This window comes from Micrasema longulum, unplaced genomic scaffold (genome assembly GCF_059751315.1).
Source record: "Micrasema longulum isolate JH-2025_06_02 unplaced genomic scaffold, ASM5975131v1 h1tg002312l, whole genome shotgun sequence".
Taxonomy (NCBI): domain Eukaryota; kingdom Metazoa; phylum Arthropoda; class Insecta; order Trichoptera; family Brachycentridae; genus Micrasema; species Micrasema longulum.
In genome coordinates this window covers 475,175-499,587 of record NW_028279464.1, presented here as the reverse complement: position 1 = coordinate 499,587, position 24,413 = coordinate 475,175, and the positions used below count along the sequence as shown (strand labels likewise).

Genomic DNA, 24,413 nt, shown 5'->3' with positions numbered 1-24,413 from the left:
GGCTTATGACCTGTCAATGGCTGGTTTAAGTGGCCACTTTACACACTGTGTAACATTCACCTTTCTGTCTATATTTGAACATCTATATTCCTTCAATTCTTTCATCTGTTGATGTTTGTGAAGTTAAAGAGCTGAAACCTTTATTTATGCGGGTGAGATTAATCAAATTGAATTATTTCACCTACATACTAGGCAACGCCTGAAAATATTATTTTTTCAATTTCTATACTTCTTCATGGACCAGGTAATTTATTTATTAGGTAATTTAGTAGGTTCTTATATATTGCTTCGATTGTTTCATACATAACATACATTAATAATTATTATATTAGAAAAACTTTACCCATTATATCATATTTTTTATTGCGTATTTTAATCAATTGTCCCGTAAAGTCAACACGAAAAGTTTATTTTTTTTATTATTCATTGCCCTAAAAAAATTATGTTAAAAACTCGTTTGTTTATCGTAGCTGCTCAAAATTTAATTTATTTTGTCCCCGTTTAGATATTTTTAATACAACATTTTGTGACTTCAAAAAAAAACTTGTTGCAACACTGTAAAATGAAACATTTGTCAGTGTTTAATAAGTTTATGTTAATTTAAATATGTTTATTTTATTATGATATCAAAATTTTGAATTGGTCAACTTTATTATGAAAATCCCTCTCCTCCACTCCTCCACTCTATTTCCTCATCCCTTAACTTTCTTACGAGCTCTTTTTTTTTCTCATGTCTTAAATAATATATTATTTTTCTCTTTACTGTGTGTTTTGTAAAAAACTTTAACTGGATGTATGTACTATTTTTTTACATTTTGTATCCTTATAAAACAACTGTTGTTTTTACTTAATACATATATAAATTTTAAAAAAATATTTTTTTTATTAAAAACTAAAACTCTCGTGAATACGAAAACCCTTTTTTCCATCAGTTATAATTTTGAAAAAATTCGCTGTAGTTGACAAAAACGTTTGTTTTATTGAGGATGTTATATTTATTATTTCTTTTTATTTATAAATCCAATACACACAATCTACGTACTCGCGTAAACACAAAAGCATAACAAAAGTGAAATTTTTGTTTTTTTAAATCACATTTTTAAAGTAATAAAGGTCTTTGAAATACTACCTAGCAAACTTTTTATTTTTTTGCTAATTATTAGTACTATATAAAATATTTGTGAATTTGTAATTTTGGATTCCCGCAAAAACGGTCAATCCATTGGCCACGCCCCTAGTACGTCACGATTCGTATTTATTAGTCGTATTAAATTTTTAAGAACATTATCACAAATCTTGACGTCACAACAACAAAGGCCAGACACGTCACGTTTTTCTTGCAACATATTTTTATTAAATTTATTTTTTACATTTGCGTATGAAAATATGTCGTCACATTTTCCATACTGATTTTAAAAATATAATTAATTATTCTTAATCCATTTCATATATTTTATAGGTTTTCGTAGTCTGTGATATTTCCCTATTTCAAAAGTAAAAATATATTATATTATTTTCACTTTTACTCAGAAGAAAAACATACCAACGAGAATAACTTATTTAACTTTAATACTAAACTAAACTTCTTGACCCTTTGAAATTTCCGGAGTTACGAACTTTAAAATCAAACGAATTACTTTAAAACCTTTAAAAAGTATTTTTGATTCGATAAACAATTTTTCAACTAAATACCATAAAGCATTTTTCTCTGTAGAAAGCGTAGCCAGTGTAATTTCTGAAATAGTCAAGTGATTTGACTGACACGCTGTGAATAATTTAATTTTTTGGTACACCCAGACCCGCATAGATACGAGTATCATTAAAATAACCGAATCTAGACACTACAAAAGCATTTATTATTGCACAAATAATAAATGCTTTTGTTTTATTTGTTTATTATATTGAGGAAGGCCGAAAAATACATGACGAGACCAAGTTCAGCAAATATTTGAAGATATACAAGTCGAAAGTAGTAATAATTGTCAAGCGTGCCCGAATGTATGAATGTAGAAGAAGCGAGGTCTGTATGCAAAGAAATATTGAAATAGCGTTTCATCCTCTCTGTCTACCCCTACGGGGAAAGGTATGATATTTAGTTCGGTTTTTTTTTAAATATAAAATAAATATTTCCGTTATTAGAATTTACCCAAATATTTAATTTTGATAGCTATTTTCAACGAGCTGTAAATAACTGAATAAATAAAGAAAATGTTTGCTGTTAGTTTTTGTTGGTTAAAGATAACTTTCCTAACATTCCATTGTAATCGGGCCTTAGGATTATATATGGTTCTATTTCACACACAGTACTATATTCTTGTTCGCCTCGTGGAGCAATGGTCTTTTTTTTTGAATGGGGATATTTGCGTTCTGACGATTTGATCAAATAATTGTTTATGGGGTCATTTTCAACGAGTTGTAAATAACTCATTATCAGAAAACGTGAAACGATTTAGGGTAGAGTGGGATTTGAACCTTGAATTTCCGATCTGTGAGTCCACAACACTAGCCACGGAACCACAACCTGGTTCAATACGATACCAATACAGTGGTATATGCACCATTAGGTTTGAAATCGTAAATCATTCATCATCAGATGACTCTATTCTTAACGGCCAAACAGCACTAGAGTGACGCTGAACTACACTGCATGGCGCGTTGCAGCAACAAAAAATATATTTCCAAAGAAAATTTCAACGCGCCGCGTCGCTGACCTGCAGCGACGCTCTAGTGCGGTTTGACCTTTATTCGCTCAAACATGGAAATGTGAGGGTCAAAATCCAGTGATTGATGACACACACACGTGCCAAACGATTTTACTTGTAAAATAGAGCATCGACCTAAGAAGCAAGTTAGCATCGTATATTGAATATAATACATCGTATTCTGCAGGGGCAACAGAATTGCACACACGACATCAATCCATAAAAGAGCAACGTCCAGGATCATATTCAGTCCAGGAATATATGTTTGTTATTTATATATAAATATATATAAAAACATGTAAAAGCCTACAGGGCGTTTAAATTAACAAATAAATACATTGAACGCCAACCTCGTTTCTTCTGTCAATCTCCAACTGAGGTAGGAGCTCCAATCAGATCCCAGCAACCAACAAAATTCTACGGAAATTCTAGAATGAGTATGTTAAGTAACAAAAAATAAATTGTTTAACATTTATAATGGAATAAAAACGAGGAATTGAAAGGGAAGAAAAGTCAAAAATAAACTTTAAAATGGAGTTCGTACATCGCTAGAAACTTTCATCGAAATTTTCTTACAAAAAATCAAAAACCTTTTCTTAAGTTTATTCATCTCAATATCAAGCGCATACATTTTATTAAAGAAGCTCTTTAGTCCGAAGCTCAACTTTGATGGAGAAAAATGTTTCCCTACAAATAAAAATAAAATTTGACGCTGTTCAAACAAAATGTCTCGGAGAAAAGTGACGGAAAAATAACTAAACAATTGAGCGTTGTTTATTAAAATCTTGGTAATTAACTCGTTTCCTATTAAGAGCAAACGCAGTGGCAGAGAAACTTGATAAATAGGGAATATGATTTTTCTGTCATTCGCAGATACCTTTCCGATGTTGTGCGAAAAAGACAACTGCACGTCGAACTTATTATGCCTAACTAAAACCGACAAAATCGAGGTTTCGTAGTCCCATTTTTTGCACCCCTTTTTATTAAGTTTTTTTTTAAAAATAGTGTCAGAACCTTAGAGTATATACATCTAGTCAGAACAAAATTCGGTATTTTTCCCAGTTTTCAAAATTATTCATCTTTTTTTTTTTTTTTTCAAAAATAAATATTAGCGTTCTTAAAATCTACCCAAATATTCAAATTTTGGCAACCATTTTTAACGATTTGTGAATAACTCACTATTAGAAAATGGAAATCAAGTTGGGGTAGAGTGGGGTTCGAACCTCGGACCTCTGATCCGTGAGTCTGCAACGCTAGCCACGGAACCACAACCCGATCATATTTGTATTCCGTACGTCCGAAGACAGCAGTTTAAACTGGGCGCCTTTTATGCGTTTTTTATGGTTCTACCTGCTGTAAGAAACAATTTATCAAAAAAAAAAAAAACAATGGAGACACGTCGATGTTAAATTTCTATAGAGTGTAAAAAAATTCATTAAAAAATCATTGCTCTATTGCCAATATCAAGGGGTAAAATATAGGAACGGCCGTCTGCCGGAGTCAGGCGGTCGTCCGCGAAAAATGACGGGAACTTTCAAAAATTACATCTTGACACTGAAGTTTGTTCTTTTTTAAAATTTCCCGCCATACAGTAAATTTTATAAAAGTTAATAGTTTTACGTCAGCTTCAAAAACACATTTAAAGTTAACAATTTTAAAAAATAAATTAGAAAGCTTTGGGTCCACAAAAACAGAAAAATCGGCAAGGAGTTTACGAGGCAGAAAAGTTTGGGGACCTCTGATATAAACTATCCTTAACTACTAGGATACTCTTGAAAGGCAATTAAACTATGAATTCTTCACAGGACTTTTTCAGTTTTAACAATTTGACAATAACACGGCGTTTACAATATTCCGGAACGTGCCGTTGGTGAAGTAAAAAAAATCGCTCTCTTGCACCTTTTTTGTTTTAGCTCAACAATGTTTTGAGTATGTCCTAATGCTTGCGGACTGGCTGGATTTTCTCTCTAGGGAGTTGTTCACATTTAAATTTGTTGCTACAGAGACAAAAATATTTTTGAGAAGGGAATATGGGAGTCTAGGCATTTACAGGGCTTATGACCTGTCATTGGCTAGTTTAAGTAGTCACTTTACACACACACAGTGTAACATTCACCATTCTGCCTATGTTTCTTCAACTCTTCCATCTGATGACTTTTGTGAAGTAAGAGAGCTGAAACCTTTAACGTGCGGGTAAGATTCATCCGGCTGAACCAGTTCACCTACTAGTCAACGCTTGAAAACAATTTTCCAATTTTTATACGATGTTCAAACATAGGCAGAATGTTGAATGTTACACAGTGTTTAAAGTGGACACTCAAACCAGCCAATGCTATGTCTTACGCCCTGTAAATGCCTAGACTCCCATATTCCCTTCGTAAAAATGTTTTCCCTCTCTGTTACAAAATAAATCAATTATGTTTTAGCGTTTAGGATGGTTTAGTATTAAAGATGATATAACATTCACCATCTTCTGCCTATGTTTGAAAATCCATAGTTTATTCAAATTCAACATTCCAAGATATGGTTAAGAAGATTATTTTTAGTAAGACAGAGTTTTCATTTATTTAATGGATGAAAATGTAAGTAGATACATATTCCATTTTTTTGTAAATCTGTTCAAGGAACGTATTTTGGTATAAAGCTTTGAATTGACAACCAATGTGGCTAAGTGGGTAGGACCCTTGTTAGTGAAATTCCACCTTTAAGACATTTTACACGGTTATAAAAGTACTATATTGGTTTCCGTGCGAATGGTTCTGGCGTTTCAAAAATACATTTCTTCAAATTATCACCGTAAAAACTACAATACAATTCGTAGTGGATGTAAAAAAAAACTATTTCTTCCTAGCTCAGTCAGGTATTTGAATAATAAATTAAAGCAACAATGAAAAGAAAGGACTTTATATATATATTTTTTTTAAACGGGTTTTGAGACGGATTGTTATTTCGTGGTAGTCCCGCAGAAGTTTGAGGTTCGAGTGAACTTGATTCCTATTTCTAACACGGTTATTAAATTACCCAAATAAAATCTCGCAAAAATTTTAATCTAATAATTTATTTTTTTGTAATTAACAGAATGGAGAACATTTATAGAGTCTAGGCGTTTACACGGCTTACAACCTGTTATCGACAAAATCAAGAAAGGAGTTCTGAGTTGTTATGGACATGTTGAGCGAATGGACATGTTGAGAAAATGAGGAAGAACCGATAAATATATGGTATGATCAAATCCAACAATCACTTTACAATTGACACATCAAAAGTCAGAATAATCGGCGAGCGTGCACGAGAAGATGTATTTATGTAAGGGAAGCGGTAGGCAGAAAAACGCCATATTATAGTGGTAGGCAGAAAAACGCCATATTAAAGATGTAAGCAGGAATAATGAGAAATAAATGATTACTTAAAATAAAAATATTGTATTTCATTTACCAAAGTAACCCATAATGAAGAGGTCAGTAATTAAGAATCTTAAATTAAAAGTAGCATAAATATGCGTATTTTTATGTATTTTGCTAAAACGAAATATTTACCTCCTTAAAATAAGTTATATATAAAATAAGAATACCTCCTTAACCCTTTAAGCCCGGATAATCTTTTAAATATACAAATTGATTTATTTTTTACTCTAGTTCCTATGGAAAATAAACAGTTTTTTTCTCTCTTGTCTCTTTCAAAAAATAACTAAATTTGTCAAATGGGATTCTATGATAAAGCCCTTTAATTGTTTGTGCCCAATTTGTCATGTTATACTTATTTTTAAACTAAATTTGGAACAGTATTATGTCTCTCCTGAAAAATCGCAATATTTTTTAATGGGGTTCTATCGGAAACCCCTTCAATTGTTTGTGTACAATTTATCATGTTATGAACAGAATATTTTTTAACTCAATTTGAGACCGTTTTTTGTCTCACCAAATCACTAAATCTGACGAATGGGATTCTAACAAGAAGCTTTTACATTATTTGTGCGCAATTTATCATGTTTTGTTTATTTATATACTCAATTTCAGACAATTTTTTATCTCTCCTGAAAAATCACTCAATTTGACAAAGGAGATTCTATCATAAAACCCTTTAATTTTTTGTGCCTAATTAATCATTTTATATATATTTTTTTAAACTCAATTTGGAACAGTATTTTTCCTCTTCTGAAAAATCGCATTTTGAAAAAAAATGGTATTCTATCGAAAACCCCTTCAATTGTTTGTGTACAATTTATCATGTTATGTACAGTATATTTTTTAACTCAATTTAAGACAGTTTTTTGACTCACAAAAAAATCAGTAAATCTAACAAGTGAAATTCCAATAAAAAGCCCTTAAATTATTTGTGCGCAATTTATCGTGTTTTGTTTATATTTTACTCGATTTTAGACAATTTTTTATTTCTTCTGAAAAGTCACTCAATTTGACAAATGGGATTCTATCATACAGCCATTTAATTGTTTGTGCCCAATTTATCATGTTTTACATATTTTTAAACTCAATTTGGAACAGTTTTTTGTCTGTAGTGAAAAATCATTAAATTTGACAAATGGAATTCCATCAAAATTCAGAAGCTGCTTGTTCATTTTTCGAATACTGGAACCTCTAGAAATATTATTATTTTTTATTGTGTACGTCGGTAATCAGCATTATATCACAACGGCTGGCTGGTTCGTTTGTTGTGGAGCAAATTCCTGTCATTCTAATAAATGATACGTTAGTGAAATTTATGTAAAATTATATTCATTTGATTGAATAAATATACACAAATTGAAAGATAATAAAACATTTTAATTAATTTTGTAGGTGGTTAGTTTAAGATGAATTGTTTAAAAAAAATCAAAGTTCACCCCTTACCGTATAGTTTGGTTTTTGGATTTAGAAAAAAACAAATGTTATGAGAGTGACTTGGAATGATATAGAAAAAATAATTTGAGAAATATTTTTTTCATTAAAAATAAAAAGTGAAGATAAATTTATCGGGCCATATATAGACTTACATGCATAAATAAACTCAAAGTACAACTTAGCCATATTTAGCACTTATAACACGCTTACGCGATAGTTTTTTTGAAAATATAAAAAAAAATACAAATTCCTTCTTAAACTTCAAGCCAGATATGGCTTTATATACACTTAGGGGTTAAATAATCTTTTAAGCATAAAAATTAAAATATCAAAAGTTTTTCAATAATTCCTTTGGTGTGTGCATACTAAAAAATGATTTTTATCAACCCAGGAATCAATTTAGGTCTGAAGTGTTAAAAAAAAATAATATAACGATCCTTTCAAGCATCTTTCCGTTAGAAAGAGTCTTATTTGTCGTATAATCTTAGACGATTTTATTACGAGCGAGCACCAGCAATACAATTTCAGAAATATTTTTTTTGTAAACGTCTTAAGTTCAAATACACTTACGTTTGCCGTTAAAAAATATTTCCTTTTACAGTTCTGTCATTTACTGTCACATAAAACAATTACTCGTTCGTACCCATTATTAGGATGTAATGTCATTGTCACGTACAGAAACCGGATGACAACAAAGAGAAATGAAACTTAATGGTTGAGAGGTGGTTACAAACAATGATAATTATACTGATTATCAATACAATTGTGTTATATTTCTGTTCACAGGTAACGAACGAATTTATCAATCAAACTCTGGTTGCTGTCTACCTGTAATCTTCAAATCAGAAAATCTATCGGTAAGTACAATAATTTATATTTATTTAAATTTTCGATTCTGATGAAAATCAATTATAACGACCTTAAAGGTTTTATATTTGTGGTGATAATTTTTTTGATTCCATGAGAGTTTTTTATTTTATTTACACACAGCTCGAGGCTATATATACACACATATATTTTAACGAAATTGAAGTAACCAGACATTAATAAGTTTTTCTGGATCAAAAGAAATGATATTTTACGAGTACTAGAGAAAATTTAAGAAAACAATCACGTTTTTTTCATTTTTAATGAACGCTGGGTCTCATATTGATAATAAATTTACAAAGTTTATAAAACATGTGTTTTTACCTTATAACATATGTCAATTAAGTTGAACAAGTTTTATTGTTTTCAATTTTAATGATTAGTTGATTAATTTTAAACGAGCAGCTTAAAGCTGATATTCTTAAATCTATTTTTTTTAAACTTTCTTGAAATTACGTTTTGAAGGACGACAGGAATTTGTTACAAAACAAACTAGCTAAAAAAACTAGCTGTCAAATTAAAAAACGAAATTTTCTATTTAATACCGACAACCAAAATAAGCAGAAAAAATAGTGAGGAACTTAGGGATACCTGTAATTAAACAAAAAACTCGCCGTTTTTTAATTTCAATTGGGTACGTGAGTAAATATATTAGAATTATTATACACCTGGGCTAAAAGGGTTAGACTAATAAGTGTTAATACTGTTTTAAGTTAATAATAAAGGTGAGTTAAAAAAAATATAACTACATAGAATTTGAAAGATTTATAAAAACGACGTCACTCCAAAAACATGCCCTTAAAAAAATAAAGAAAATAAACTTAAGATAAAAACAATTATTTTCAAAGGTATTATGATAAAAAAAATTATTTATCTAGAATATAATTACTTTTTTACAACGCGCTGATTGGAAGGTAATTTATTTCGTCTCATTGTGTTAAAACTTGTTTATGAATTGAGTTAAAAAATGATAATAAATAATAAAACAACCTTAACCACCTTTTTTATTCTACCGACCGGTTTCAAAGTTATACTTGCTTCTTTATCAAGGTATACTTTACTAATGAATTCTATTATATTTTATTTTTACAGCGATTACTAAATATTACATTGACACATATGAAGCTAATGAGGCGAGTCCTTTTGTCACGTTTTCTTATTATGAATCGCTTTTTTAATTTCTTATATTTCCAAGTTGTCTAATTTTAATATTTTATTTTCAACATGAAGAACTTTTTATCCAGTGTATTTATTAAAATTATGATTATTTTCGATCAGGTGGTTTGCGAATTTAGTAAACTTACTATTTTTAAGGCACCTTGAGTGTTCTTTTACTCTAATATTAAAGTTTATTTTAGTTTTTCTTTTAGCTTGAGAACAACATAACAAAAAGACTTCACATATTAGCTCCATGTGTATCGATGTAATATTTAGTAATCACTGTAAAAATAAAAAAAGGATAAAATTAGTTAGTTAAGTATGACTTGATAAAGAAGTTTGTGTAGTATTTTTAATTGAATCGGCATTCACTTCGTAACACTTCATTATAAATTATTATGAAAATAAAACTTTGTTATCAGTGTTACACAATTTTATTCTTTTACAAGAACACAACTATAGTTTCGGGAGAGCACTCCTCCCATCGACGGGTGATATAAAACTAATATAATAAACACAGAATATTGTTCACAATGTCATCGAATCTAAACAAAAAATAAACAGATTAATCAGTGAAACTTAGAGCAGGAGGTTTTTATTCTTATCTAAGATGTTGGCATATGAATGGATGGTTATCTTAAGTACAGATATGAAAACATGGACAAAACATTAAGTCGAGTAAGTGCAACATAAATTGGCCAGTTTCCACTCAATGCTTAACTGATTGATCAATATCCCACTGAGTCCCTCCAACTTCCAAACTGAACTAAACATTATTAAACTTATTGCCCATAACAATCAGTATGACCCCAATATAATTGATAAAATGCTAAAACGCAAACAAAATAACAAATTGAGTCAAACGTTTCTATATTCTAGCGGTGGTGATATATCCAACAACCCACAAACCTGGCGTAGAATTATATACATTGGACCTCTGTCTAGAAAAATAAGTAATCACTTTCCCACAGCTATAAAACCCGCTTTTTACACTAATAATAATATTGCCAAATCACTATTTAATTCTAAGTCAAAAACAGAGCTGCTAAACAAGAGTGGCATTTACCAGATATCATGCGAATGCAAAAAAGTCTATATTGGACAAACAGCGCGAAATCTTAAAACTAGGCTAAACGAACACCGCCGTTGCCTGACCAATAATAATTTCTCGGAATTCGCGAATCATATAATAGACAGTAACCACTCATTTCATAATCACACCTTAAAACTCCTGCACCAAGTAAATAACAAAGGCAGTAATATGAATAATTTAGAAATTATAGAAATTCACAAAAATTTAAATTCTGAAAACAATCTAATTAATAATCACACATTTAACCACACCTCGCCTTTATTGACTATGTTCCCTTTGCGACCACCCTCACCGCACTCACCCTCTTAGACCCGCGTCTGTTAACACTCTCTTAGCCGAGCGATGTCTTCCCACACATTAAATCTTAGACTTACTTATTGCAACTTCCACTTATGTGCTAAATTTTAAGAAATAAATTCGACTTAATGTTTTGTCCATGTTTTCATATCTGTACTTAAGATAACCATCCATTCATATGCCAACACCTTAGATAAGAATAAAAACCCCCTGCTCTAAGTTTCACTGATTAATTTGTTTATTTTTTGTTTAGATTCGATGACATTGTGAACAATATTCTGTGTTTATTATATTAGTTTTATATCACCCGTCGATGGGAGGAGTGCTCCCCCGAAACTATAGTTGTGTTCTTGTAAAAGAATAAAATTGTGTAACACTGATTACAAAGTTTTATTTTCATAATAATTTAAGTTTGTGTAGCTTTGAAACCAGTCAGTGTTTCAAATATAAGTTTTAGAAAATAAATAAATCTTTATAAATTAATCGATTAGCATAATATATAACAAGTAAATATTAAAAATAATTTTAATTAGTCTTAAATTAGTTAAATGTTATTGTTAAAATGTATGTAAGCCAACCAAAATATTTTCACTAAAGTTTGTTCATAGTTTCTTCAATTTACCTACACGTAACCTTGTTGCTTGTTACGAAATTATTGTTATGGGGGTTGCCATAGTTATGGGGTAATTTTAGCATCGCTTAACCCATCGTTTGCCAGGGGTTTGTTCAAAATATTCAGAAAACCCTGAAAAATGTATTTTAATAAATATTTTCGATCTCTTGAAAAGGCTCTCTGTTTTAAACGGGTTGTATCTTGTATATTCCTAACATGAATTCAAAACAAATGAGAACCATGTGAGAATCACTTAAAAGGTGATGTATTTTAAATATCCCCACACGTTTGGCGCATGGACGGTTGGGATTCTAGTTCCTTGTTTCCAATTATAATTTAATTTAATAATGTAAAGCAGATACAAGCTAGATTACAGCATGTCTTGCTACTACATAGCACATGGCCAGTATTAAACCTAGCCCCCATAAACATGATTTAAAAATTGAATTTTTGAAATAAAAGCTGGATACATTTTGCAGCTGGACACATTCTGCAGCTGCAAAGCGCATAAACGGTTGGAATTCTAAACCTATTCATAAATTTAAAGTTTGAAATAGTAGTATAAGATAAGTTATTTTTTGTTTTGTACGGCATTTTGTGAAAATGACCTTAATTATACCGATATGGTATTTAATTAATTTGTTAATACCATTTTTTTAAATACAATTAGCTTTTTAATTCATTTACTTTTCTTATATCCATATTTTTTTCTTTTTTGCTATGTAAAGTTTCATTTTTTATTTTGCATAGCAGTATGCTTTTTATTATTTCTATATGTGTACAAAAAAGCGTTGTTTATTTTTGAAATTATTACTAACTATGTTTGTTTATTGAGTTTTTCTACTGACATTTCTTGGTGGAGCTGAATTTTAATTATAATAATAAAAATACTTTTATAGTTTTATTCCACTTTTATTTATATTTTTTTTTACCACTGACCGGGTTACGTCGGGACCGACATCGACCAGTCTGACGATGTCGGTCACGACGAAACCCGGTCACTGGTAAAAAAATAAAATAAATAAAAGTGGAATAAAACTATAAAAGTATTTTTATTATTATAACTATGTTTGTACTTACCTGTATATTTTTTGTAAATGCCCCTTGGGCGTATTGTAAAATTAAATAAATAAATGAATACAATCAATTTAGTATAAGCTTTCCGCAAACCAAGTTTTGTAAAATTTCCATTGAAAATAAACGTAAAATAGGCATTTTTCAGTAAAAATTGACAGAAGCGCCATCTTCGAATAATCAGTTTCATATTTTCGTTTACAATCACTTTGAATATAATTTTGTGCCAACTTTTGATTTTTACAAACAATTTTTGAATCAGAAGAAAATTCTAATACAATGGAAACAATAGAATAATGTGTATTTTGGGAAGTTTTCTAATTTTCAAAAGATACATGCACATACAACCCCAAATCGTTTGTTTACGTGAGCCGGGTAGTATTTATTTTAGTTAAGCAACTTTAAAACCAGCGCAGCGCAATGATTTGTAAAGTATACGTTTTGTAATGAATATTAAAATAATAAAAAAACGATTGACATACGAATTAAAATCAAAGTTAGAATATACTCGTACAAGACAACCCATCATGAAATATTCTATGGAAATTCGAGAGCGAAGAACCAGCAAAGAACATCAGAAATGAGAGTCGTCAGATCGATTACTTTATCGAAAGCTTTAGAAAAGTGTGTATAAAGCACATCGGCCTGAAGATTGTCTCCAAGAGCACAAGTGATAGCAGTAGTATAAAAAAGCAGATTGGTTGTAGTGGATTTGGCAGCTCGAAATCCATGTTATTGATCAATCAATACATTTTTAAAAACATGCGTTATTCAATAAATAAATAAATTGTTCTTTGTTTGTAGACAAATAAGAAAATAAAAACTTTTTCTTTTCCACTTTTAAAACGCTTAGTAATAATAATAATAATAACATCATAAAAAATATAAGGGAATATAATATGGTGTGATTCAATAAAATGCTACGAACGCCCAGTTGCATTCCACCGGCAACACTACTGACTATTTCAACTCGTTCGCCACTTTTTATCACAGAAACCTTACTAAAACTGGAACTGGCTATATTGAAAAGACTAATATAACTAAATACTTGGGATTATTTATTTACTCAAAACTTTCATGCAGCTACCAATTTGAGCATGTAAAATCAAAAATTGCCCCCGTAACTGGCGTATTGCATAGACTTCGAGGCTTGCTTCCTCATTCCGTTTTGTTTGCCGTCTACTATGCTTTGATTCATTCCCACCTATCTTATTTATCATGTATATGGGGTTTAGCCAGCAAAAATCAGATCTCGGAAATACAAGTTCTTCAGAACAGAGCTCTTAGAAACATTCTTGGACTTAAATAAGATTCCCATGTCAAGGATATCTATATATATATATATATATATATATATATAGTTGGATAATTTATATAGCGCCATTTTTGTGAAAATCACCTCAAGGGCGCTGTACAATTAATAAATATCCCAGTACGTCTTGCAGCTACAGAGCGCATGGACGGTTGGGATTCTAATTCCTCGTTTTCAATTAAGATCAATAAAAAATTATAACAGATAGGAGCTAGATTACAGGACGTCTTGCAGCTACAGAGCGCAAAGACAGTTAGAAATTTAGCCCTCATTTGCACATTTTAAAAATTGACAAATAAATTTAGTGTATTAATGATACTAAAAAAAATAAAAATAATATGAATAATAAAAAGGAGTAAGATTACAACACATCTTGCAGCTACTAAGCGCATAGACGATTGGAATTCTAGACCCCATTTATAAAATTTAGGTATTTTTAAGTTGGTATATGAAAGCTAGAAAACCAATCATCGTGCAGCTACAAAGCGCATGGACGAGTGGAATTCTAGCAAAGTTAGAATGATATCAATAAATTTATAAAAAATAGAGCATAGTAGTAAGTTTGTCAAGTGTTCATGCCAAGAACTAAGCAATAAAAAACTAAATAAATAAAACACTGTATCAACTCCATGGTTAACAAAGGGAGATATATGTCCGAAGAGAATCTTTTGTAGACAGTAGGTAGATATCGTCACCATGTGGTCCACTAAGCTGCTGGAGAATTTCTGGAAACGCACGTGTGTAGACTGGGGGATTATGCCTATTGTTCCAACGACTTGGTGTCCATTTTGGTCCGTATTATTTCATTTTATGAGACGCAACATTCCTGTTCAATTCACATTTTTAAATGAATATTTTTTTGTATAAGTTAGTTATAGAAGTTTGATTTATCATTTTGTATGTAATTAGAAGGCAGATATTTGAAATTTTATGTTTTTATCAATAAATACTGACAAACAAAGATACCTCCTTTCAAGGTAATGCCACTGCATGACATAACCAATACTATTTTAAATGTCACAAACTCTTCTGCTCACTCAAATTTAAAATACACATCTGGTCATGATATTCACAATTACAATACGCGTTTTTCGGGGGATCTTCATTTGTCTAAGTTTCGCTCAACAAAGTTCGGCAGTAGGTCCTTGGAAAATATTGGCCATTCCGAATATTATAATAAACTGCCCGATGAGCCAAGACACGAAAAATTGAATAAAAAATTCAGAAGTGTCGCAATTAAAAAATATTTCTTAAATCTTTTTAATAGTGATAATTATAAATGTAATTTATATGGATGGTGTTTAAATTTATTTCAACAAAGAGGGAAAATTTTTTGAGAAGGGAATATGGAAGTCTAGGCATTTACAGGGCTTATGACCTGTCATTGGCTGGTTTAAGTGGCCACTTTACACACTGTGTAACATTCACCATTCTGCCCAAGTTTGAACATCCACATTTCCTCAACTCTTCCATCTGTTGACTTTTGTGAAGTAACTTAAACCAGCCAATGACAGGTCATAAGCCCTGTAAATGCCTAGACTTCCATATTCCCTTCTCAAAAATTTTTCCCTCTCTGTTGAAATAAATTTAAATATGAACAACTCCCTAGGGAGGAAATCCAGCCAGTCTGCAAGCATTTGGACATAATCAAACATTGTTATATGGATGGTGTTTTATATTTCTTATACAATAATGTTTTCTTTTTATTTCGGATGTATTAATTTGTATGATATTATGTATTGTCAAAAAAATGTTTTTTCTTATGTACGGTCCCAATTGAGTTTCTTTAATAGCTCCTGGGAGCATAATATGTACTTTTTGTATTATATGTTTTATTAATAAATAAAAAAAAAAATATATTTATAAATGAGAACTACTTAAAATTTTCATTAAGTTAAGAACGCGCACTAAATTATTGGGTGATTCATTGGTTGGATTCGATTATATGATGTCAAGATTACAAGTACAGAAATTAAGTATTCCGTCTCCGCAAGTTGATAGCCTCTATAATCACGGCTCAGAGAAGGCAACGGGAAACCACTCTGGGGTGCTATTCTGAACCACTCTTGCGGCACAAGTGAAAACCGTTTTTCTCCTGTATTTTGCATGTTAATACACGAGATAATACGGCCGCGAGAGCGTTTGGAATACCAGCCCTGGTCAAATTTTCCCAGGAATCACTACAGCGAGTACATCAATAAGCAGTCGTCCTGGCTGTGGAATATAAAAGCAGTAAAGGACAGAAATGATTCTGCTGCAGTAATGACCAACGTTGGGGGACTCGACAAGGCACCAGTAGCTCAATCACAAATAACTATCGACGTGCTAATAAGCGACGTGATAACAATTTCTCACCATGGGTATTTATCGTATTCGCGATAACAATGGAAAATCCGAGTACTCTTAATATTAAATATAAAAATATTCGCGTTTCGCGACGTATAATCCTGCTGTGCAATCACATATTTGAATTTCGCCTGTGTAAATATGGAAAATATTCCAAAACAGCTATTTTAATTTTATTATTCATTATTTATAATGTTACGAGTATTTATTGCATTAAGCCAGCGGTTGGCAAGTCAAATGTCAAGAAAAGCAGTCGCCATAGTAATTTTAATTTAATTTTCACTTTTTTGTATTAGATACTCCTTACTACTTTGCAAATGCGAAATATTGTATTATTTTTTATAGTTAACGCCGACTTTTTGCCAATGAACTGTATTTTTGTTCGAGGAAAACAAAAAACAAATCGACACGAGCGTTGACTTAAAGATTACACACGCGTTGACTTATGACTGCTAAAATTCAGCAGGTTCATTATTAACATATTACAACAGAGATGAAGAACATTTCAGAAGTCTAGGCATCTACAGGGCTTATGACCTGTCATTGTTCATTATTGTTTATTGTGATCACTGAAATGCTTAGCATGGTTTATGTTTTTAAGCACGTCGATAGTTATTTGTGATTAAGCTACAGAAGAAGACAAGATCAATCAACGCTTATAATTATTATTGTATTATACACGCTTCGGATACGGAATAATTAGAGTAAAATTTAATTAACCATTTATAAGCGACGAAGAATAAGCGGGTATTTTTTCCGAGAACATTAATACGAAAATTATGATACCATTTTGATTTAGGTATTTTTCATGGATGCGTACTACTAACAATGTAAATTGTCTAATTAAAAAAACATATTTGAATATTCTATTAGAATATACTGACAAGAAATTCAAATTGAATATTTTTTTAATTACATCTTACAGTAACCGAATAATCTTGTGGAATAACAAACCTTATTATAAAGGGTGCACAAATAACGCTAAGTACGATAAAACAAATAAAACGACTTTGTTTTAGCCACTTGTTTTTATTTTTTCTCATTCATTCAGCAGAACTTACCGATTAGAACTTGTAACGTCACTGGCGGAGTAATTTCAAAATTACAAAAATCATAGTGCTTATAATACGACACATATTTTTATTTAAGTTAGTTTATTTATTTATTTGACGGACTTTTGCAGTCCATTCAAACGATGGTTAATACATTTTTTTTATAATAAATACCAGCACTAATAAAATAAAATACAGCTTAATAAAATTAAGGCTAGGGCAAAAAAATTAAAATTACTACCTCAAGACGAGATCCAGTCTATCTCAGTGATTTTTTGAATCTATAAAGACTTACACCAAAAAAGTCCAAATCTTGTCTCGAGTTTACAACACGACACAATCGTGACATTGGTGCATGCAAGCTATAGTTTGTCAGTGTATTAACAAATAAAAACATGGAAAAACCATTGAACTTTATTTTTGCAACTAACCGATTTTGGCCGGTTAAATGCATTACGATCCGTTGTTCTCGGTGCTGATCCCGCATTTGACACATTGTTATTTGATCATTAATTTCAATTTCCACTTAATTAATTTTCGACATATGATTCTTACTTATATGTTATTTTAATTGCCGTTGTAGTATAATTTTACTCCGCGTTGTGCCAGGCAAAGATTCTAAAGGCCTTACTAAAAAACTTGGGAAAAAGTTATGCCTAGGTATACTGCGTCATAAGAAAGAAGGACGCATCTTATATTTTTTTAGAAAATGAGTTGAATACATATACGGAATCAGAAAAAAATACGCATCTACTAAAAATACATATATCTTCGTAAAATAACCACAACCCTATTATTTTCACTAATAAATGAGACTTTAAACTGCAAAAAGTCTTGAAGATTACTAAATACAAAAGGCTGTTCTGACTTATATAATTATTAAAGATTAAATACCCTTTTTTTCTTCTTTTCCGTTTTTAAAAACATCTGAAATGAATGTACCTACTCGTTTTCAATCAAATTTAAGATCTGCTGGCAATTTCGAAGTTAATTGATTATTAGGTCGGCGTTACTAGTTTGAAAAACAGTAAATGGCCAGTTACGTTTATTTTATTAAGTTGAGTAGAATCAATTGGCATATTAACACTAAAAAAGAAAAACGTTTGCTTAATTACTAAATAAAAAGGGCGTTTCTAGCCAGAAATGTCTTTTTCTTGAAGTATAACATATTTTCTTGTATTTTTTTTACTAAAAACCAGATGAAAATGATAATTTTTTAATATGTAACGTAAAATATATTAAAATTAATATATATATTCCGTTAGGGCAAACTATAAAACATACTGTCGCATAAAAATATACTTAATTTTTGTAGCATTTTTCACACGGTGAATTTTTCAATCTCCAAGTTACAAAATATTAATTTTCTCCGTTTTTTGTTTTATAAAGAAACGTTCTTCTTTCTTATGCCGGCAGTATAGTGGGAGAGTACAAATAGAAATACCATCCATAATACAGTGGTAGAATAAGGATGGTATTCCCAACTTTTTTTTACCACTATGCCCAGGCGTAACATTTTTACCCAGGTTTATAAGTAAGGCCCTACATGTAGTATTAGGAATATCAACAGCGAAACGAAGATTCGTAACGTCATTGATATCTTTATATATATATAATTCTACTGTACGTGTGACGTCACTGAACTCCTTCTTAAGGGCTTAACCAATTTACGTGCGGTTTCTAGCAAAATGTAGATCTTTGCACTGCGCGTGTTCGTACATTAAAATTCTCAATCGCAGCTGTAAAAAAAGAAGCATACATCTTTTTTTCATCGACCTACTAGGGTTGCATTCGATGAAAATGCATATACGAAAAAATGGAAGGATGTTTTTTTTGTGTTTAAAAAATGTTTGTTTTTGAATGTTTACATTATTCCCTTACGTTCCTTATAATTTTTTCACATTTTTTTTATTTAAACTTGATTTTCGGTAATACTAAAGTAATATTAACTGACATTCGATACATTTTTGTAAATCGCATTAATGAATAAACTGCACTCCTGTTGGTGAGAAGAGCCGAGTTTGACATTTGCAAAAATAATTTTATATTTGAAAATGAATTATTTTATGTTTTGGAATTCAACTATTAACAAATACCTAATTATCAATGAAAAGTCTTATTTCAATCTAATAGTAGGCAAGCCAACTTCCGGCAGGACAACGTCTATCGAGTCCGCTAGTTATATGTATTAAAAATATGTATATATATTAATTAAAGTTTAAGCACGTCTGCTTCACAAAAAATAAAAAGACGGAAAAATTAAAGACAATCGAAGTTAAAATATTGGCAGAATGGTCAATTTTACACAGTGTGTCAAGTGCCACTCAAATCACCCAATGACAAATCATAACCCCTTTAAATCCCAAGACTTTCGCATTCCCCTTTTAAAGATCTCTTTATGTTTAATAAGTCGACATATTACCACAGAGATGAAGAATATTTTAAAGAATGGAATATAGAAGTCTAGGCATCTACAAGGCTTATGTCTTATCATTGGCTGGTTTATGTGGCCATTTAACACACTGTATAACATTCACTATTCTGCATATATTTAAACATCTGTATTCCTTAAATTCTTTCATCTGTTGATGTTTGTGAAGTTAAAGATCTGAAACCTTTATTGATGTGGGTGAGATTCATCGGATTTTTTTAATTCTAGACTTCTATATTCCCTTCTCTAATTTTTTTTCCGTCTCCGTTGTAATATGTTTATTTATTTATTTTAATTTATTTATAAGTGTGTACACGGCACAAATGCCTTTTATAAACATAAACGTAAATACATTTAACATAACAGTGTTCTATTACAAAATTATGAAATAATATAAAAACAATATATCTTTACATATTACAGAGTTGTTTTATACATTGTTCTATATAATAACTTTGGGATTTTAATACTTAACCTACTTAGGTAAAAAGTAATATATATATATTTTTAAATAATAATAATAAAGATAAAATATGTTAAAATTAACAGTAACCCAGGGGGCTGAATCCAGTTCTTGCCTACAAAAAATTGGACAAACTCAAAACATTGTTGTTAAATATGTCGATTGCGATGAATGGTTGGAATCCAAACATTTGGCAAAACTCAGAATATTGTCAGTTTATTTTGTTATTTTGGCAATAAAATTCAAATTTGTAGGTGAATCGTTATAACCCAAATATTTTTTTTAAAGCATGTTACTTATATGAATAAAAAAAAACAATACTTTGCTAGAAAGTATAGTATCTGTATGAGTAATTACTGAGATTTTTTTTTGTCTTGAGAAATCACTAATTCAATGATTTGCCCAATTGTATTTGTTGATTTAGTTAAAAACGATTATGGTTTATGTTTCACTAAAACAACCCTAAAAAAACATTCAAAACAAGAAACCTTAACACTTTAGTTGAATTCAACATTTTGAAAGATTTTTAACCCCCTGTATAAGGAAGGGTAAATTGAATTGTATTTTTAAGCGTTAAGCCTTTCTTAACAGGCCTTAGGGGTTATATGCCGAATTATTATAGTACTCGAAAGCATGGTAAAAAAGATTGAATTTCTGTTTCATAACCGTTTTGAATATTCCCACCCTTTTCTGGTTTTATATAACAGGGTGGAGCCCCTTAACAAAATAATATTGAAAGATAAGTTTTATGGTTCATCTTAAGGTCAATTTTTGAAAATAACAGAATGGCCTTAATTTTGACAACGCTGTTTAACTAAAATAGTTTTGAAAACACCAAAATTTTGTGTTGCGTTTTGTATTATAAGGACTTTTTAAAAATCTTTTTTCACTTTTGTTTTTTCAAGCATACCTAACATTTTTTTAAAAGTATAATATACGAGTAAGTACACTTTTTGTTTCAGTTTACAGCTTCTGTTTTAATAGTATTTGATGTACCTAAATTTTTGTTTATATATATTCTTATTTTCTGTATACAATATATGTAAAAACTGTTGTTTTTTTCCCAAATAAAAATAAATAAATAATTAAATATACAATACTTACACATCCATAAACAAATTACATACACACACCCTCACACAATATACATATATACATATTCACCTTCACTAACACGTTCAATAATAACACTGGTACACTAAAACAAGTCCTTAGCATCAATAATATAATTATGTTATAATATAAGTTATCCTCATAATGTAATAAAGACACATTTTATAAATATATTTCTACCGACATATTGAAAAATTGTATAAATTCTATAAAGTGTTTTATTTTTATGAGTAAATAAATAAAATATGATAAAATTAGATTATCTTTTGAAGAAACTTATGATTCTACTGCATAATTTAAAGAAAGTAGATTATATTGCATAAAAATGCATGTAAGTTTATTCAATTTTCTTTATTCTTGTATTTTATGTAAGTCGGTAAGCCATGTCTAATAAAGGAAAAAAATATCTACGTGTGTACAAGTTTAAGTCATTGTTGAATGAACTTAATGAAATAATAAATCTTCTGGTTCTCTTAATGTTTCTGATGAAAATCATATTTACATAATTTGTGATGATTACTTCCTTCCTTTGAGACATGTTACTCAATTTCCTTTGTTTTTTTGAATAAAACACAGCCTTGATCCTTCGCTTTATATTACGTACCAATCAAAGATATTCTTGTTTTACCAAAAACGTTTTAACATACCCCACCAAATTTCTCAAATACGCATTATTTTAATTTATTTATTATTATGTATAATACAGCGGTATTGCCAATTAAGATGTACACAATATATTATTAGGAAATTAGAAAAAGGTGTTTAAACAAAGCACAAAAAATTATTAAGGTCTGACATATGGTCCATAAATACAATAGTAAACAAAAACGAATAAGTCACTAATACACATTATGATAGATACTTAGAGAGAAAGAGTTTTAATATGGTAATCCCAGCATGGAAAAGATCCACCTCTTTTCGTAGGCTGTTCAACAGATCAATCATCCTTCCCAGAAGTATCATCAACGGATAATTTATCCTGCATTCATCATCATTATTCCCCTTCCGCACCTAATAGTGCATTGGGCACTGTATCGATTCACCAATTACAGCGTATCTTGATCATTTTTGTTACATGGGGGTAAGATGATCAGTCTTACGCTTCAGGTATAAGTCCGTGGATAATAATAATCAAATTCGAGACCTCTCGCATAGTAGGCAAACGCTCTGATCATTACACCATGCGGCCGACAAATAAACGTAGTTATGCAGAAAGCAGCTAGCTATAGAAAATTGAAACAGAGATAATAGCACCTTTATGAAAAGAGTGAATAATCAAATCTTTACAACAGTTAGAATGTTTTTGATTTTGACAAAAAATGATGAACAATGAATACATTGGTTCTTGTTTATATCACAAATAATAATTTAATTATGTATTTGACCAGTTTTAATGATCTTTAATGTACCGTTCGCAAAATATTTTTTTCCGGGGAAATAATCATTTTAAGAGATATTTAAATTAAAAATTATTGTTATTGTCAAAACGTTACTGTTAAAAAACGAAGTTCGACATTTTGTAGGATACGAGAGTTGACGTAGCTACCATCGATATAACATGTTAATTTTGTACCCACAAGTTGAACTGGGCTTTATCCACAAATAGTGACGTATTTTTTTTTGCGTTTATTATATTTCTAATGAGAAAGCAGATAACACGACGATATACCTCATTTGAATTGTCATCTTTGTAGGTGAACAAATAAGTATATGTTCCTTCAACAATACGCGGGTGGCTGTTGTAATTTAGCGTCAATTATCTTAAGCAGTTATCTTAATTACATTAATTATTTATCCCACCTCGACACAAATACACATTGCTTATTTTCTTAGTTGGTGAAAATGCCGCACTTTCGTTAGTGTAATTGTACCAAAACAACTTTGTTGTAGCTACATCAATTAATTAATTACGAATGCTCAAAATAGAAGCTAATTGCTCTCAAAATAAAGTTTAGTTAAAATTACAATAAAAACAATTTGTTTTTAACCACTGATAATATTATTATTGAATTCAATTATGTATAAAGAAGCGAAATAAGATAACTTGAATGGTCAGACCATATAGTTAAAGCTGATTTGTTATTCTTATTTAAGATTAACAAATTACAACAGGGATGGAGAATACCTTAAATAAGGAAATATGGAAGTCTAGGCATTCACAGGTCTAATGACCTGTCATTGGCTGGTTTGAGTGGCCACTTTACACACTGTGTAACATTCACCATTTTGCCTATGTTTGAACATCCATATTTCTTCAGTTCTTCCATTTGTTGATTTAAGTGAAGTTAAAGAGCTGAAACCTTTATTGTTGTGAAGAAATTCATCAGACCAAATTATTTTACATACTAGGCAACGCCTGAAAACATTTTTTAAATTTTTAAACTTCTTCTTGGACCAGTTAGTTTCATTACAATATTTGAGTTTGTCCAAATGTTCGTAGACAAAAGATTAGATTTCACCCCCTCGGGAGTCATTAAGATTAACAAATTACAACAGGGATGGAGAATACCTTTAATAAGGGAATCGAGGGAGTGAAATCCAGTCTTTTGTCTACGAACATTTGGACAAACTCAAATATTGTAAATAATTATATTTTTGAATGTTTTTAAATATGTTTACCAGTTTTTAAATGACCTGTCTCTTCGGCAGGACATCATAATTTCTACCCACTTTTATTTTTATTGGATTTTTGGTAACACTTAAATAATAATAAATTCAATTCATTTTTAAAAATCGTATTCTTACATAAAAGTACACACCTTCGTTGGTGAGACGACCGAAATTTGACGTTTGCAAAAAGAATGCCATATTTGAAAAAATATTTATTTTATGTTTTGGAATCCAACCATCAACAAGCACCTACTTAAATTTAATATTTGAATATTAACTATTTTCAGTTTTGGAATTTAATCAAAAGCAAGTACCTAGGTACCTACTTATCAATAAAAAGTATGTCTCCATGGAAAGCTAACGTTCGGGCAGGACAACGTCTGTCGGGTCAGCTAGTTCTATTATATTTTCTAATACGTATTACCAAATAAATTGTTTACAGCT

At 30.3% G+C, this 24,413-nt stretch overlaps 1 protein-coding gene across 1 annotated transcript in view; it reads left to right on the top strand.

Annotated features, from left to right (window-relative positions):
- The window catches only part of LOC148272514 (allatotropins-like), a 217,626-nt gene that overhangs the window by 25,158 nt on the left and 168,055 nt on the right, over positions 1–24,413 (top strand). The window contains exon 2 of the mRNA XM_088239952.1: positions 8,327–8,397. The gene's annotated coding sequence lies outside the window, so the exon portion shown is untranslated. The remainder of the gene's footprint in view (positions 1–8,326; positions 8,398–24,413) is intronic.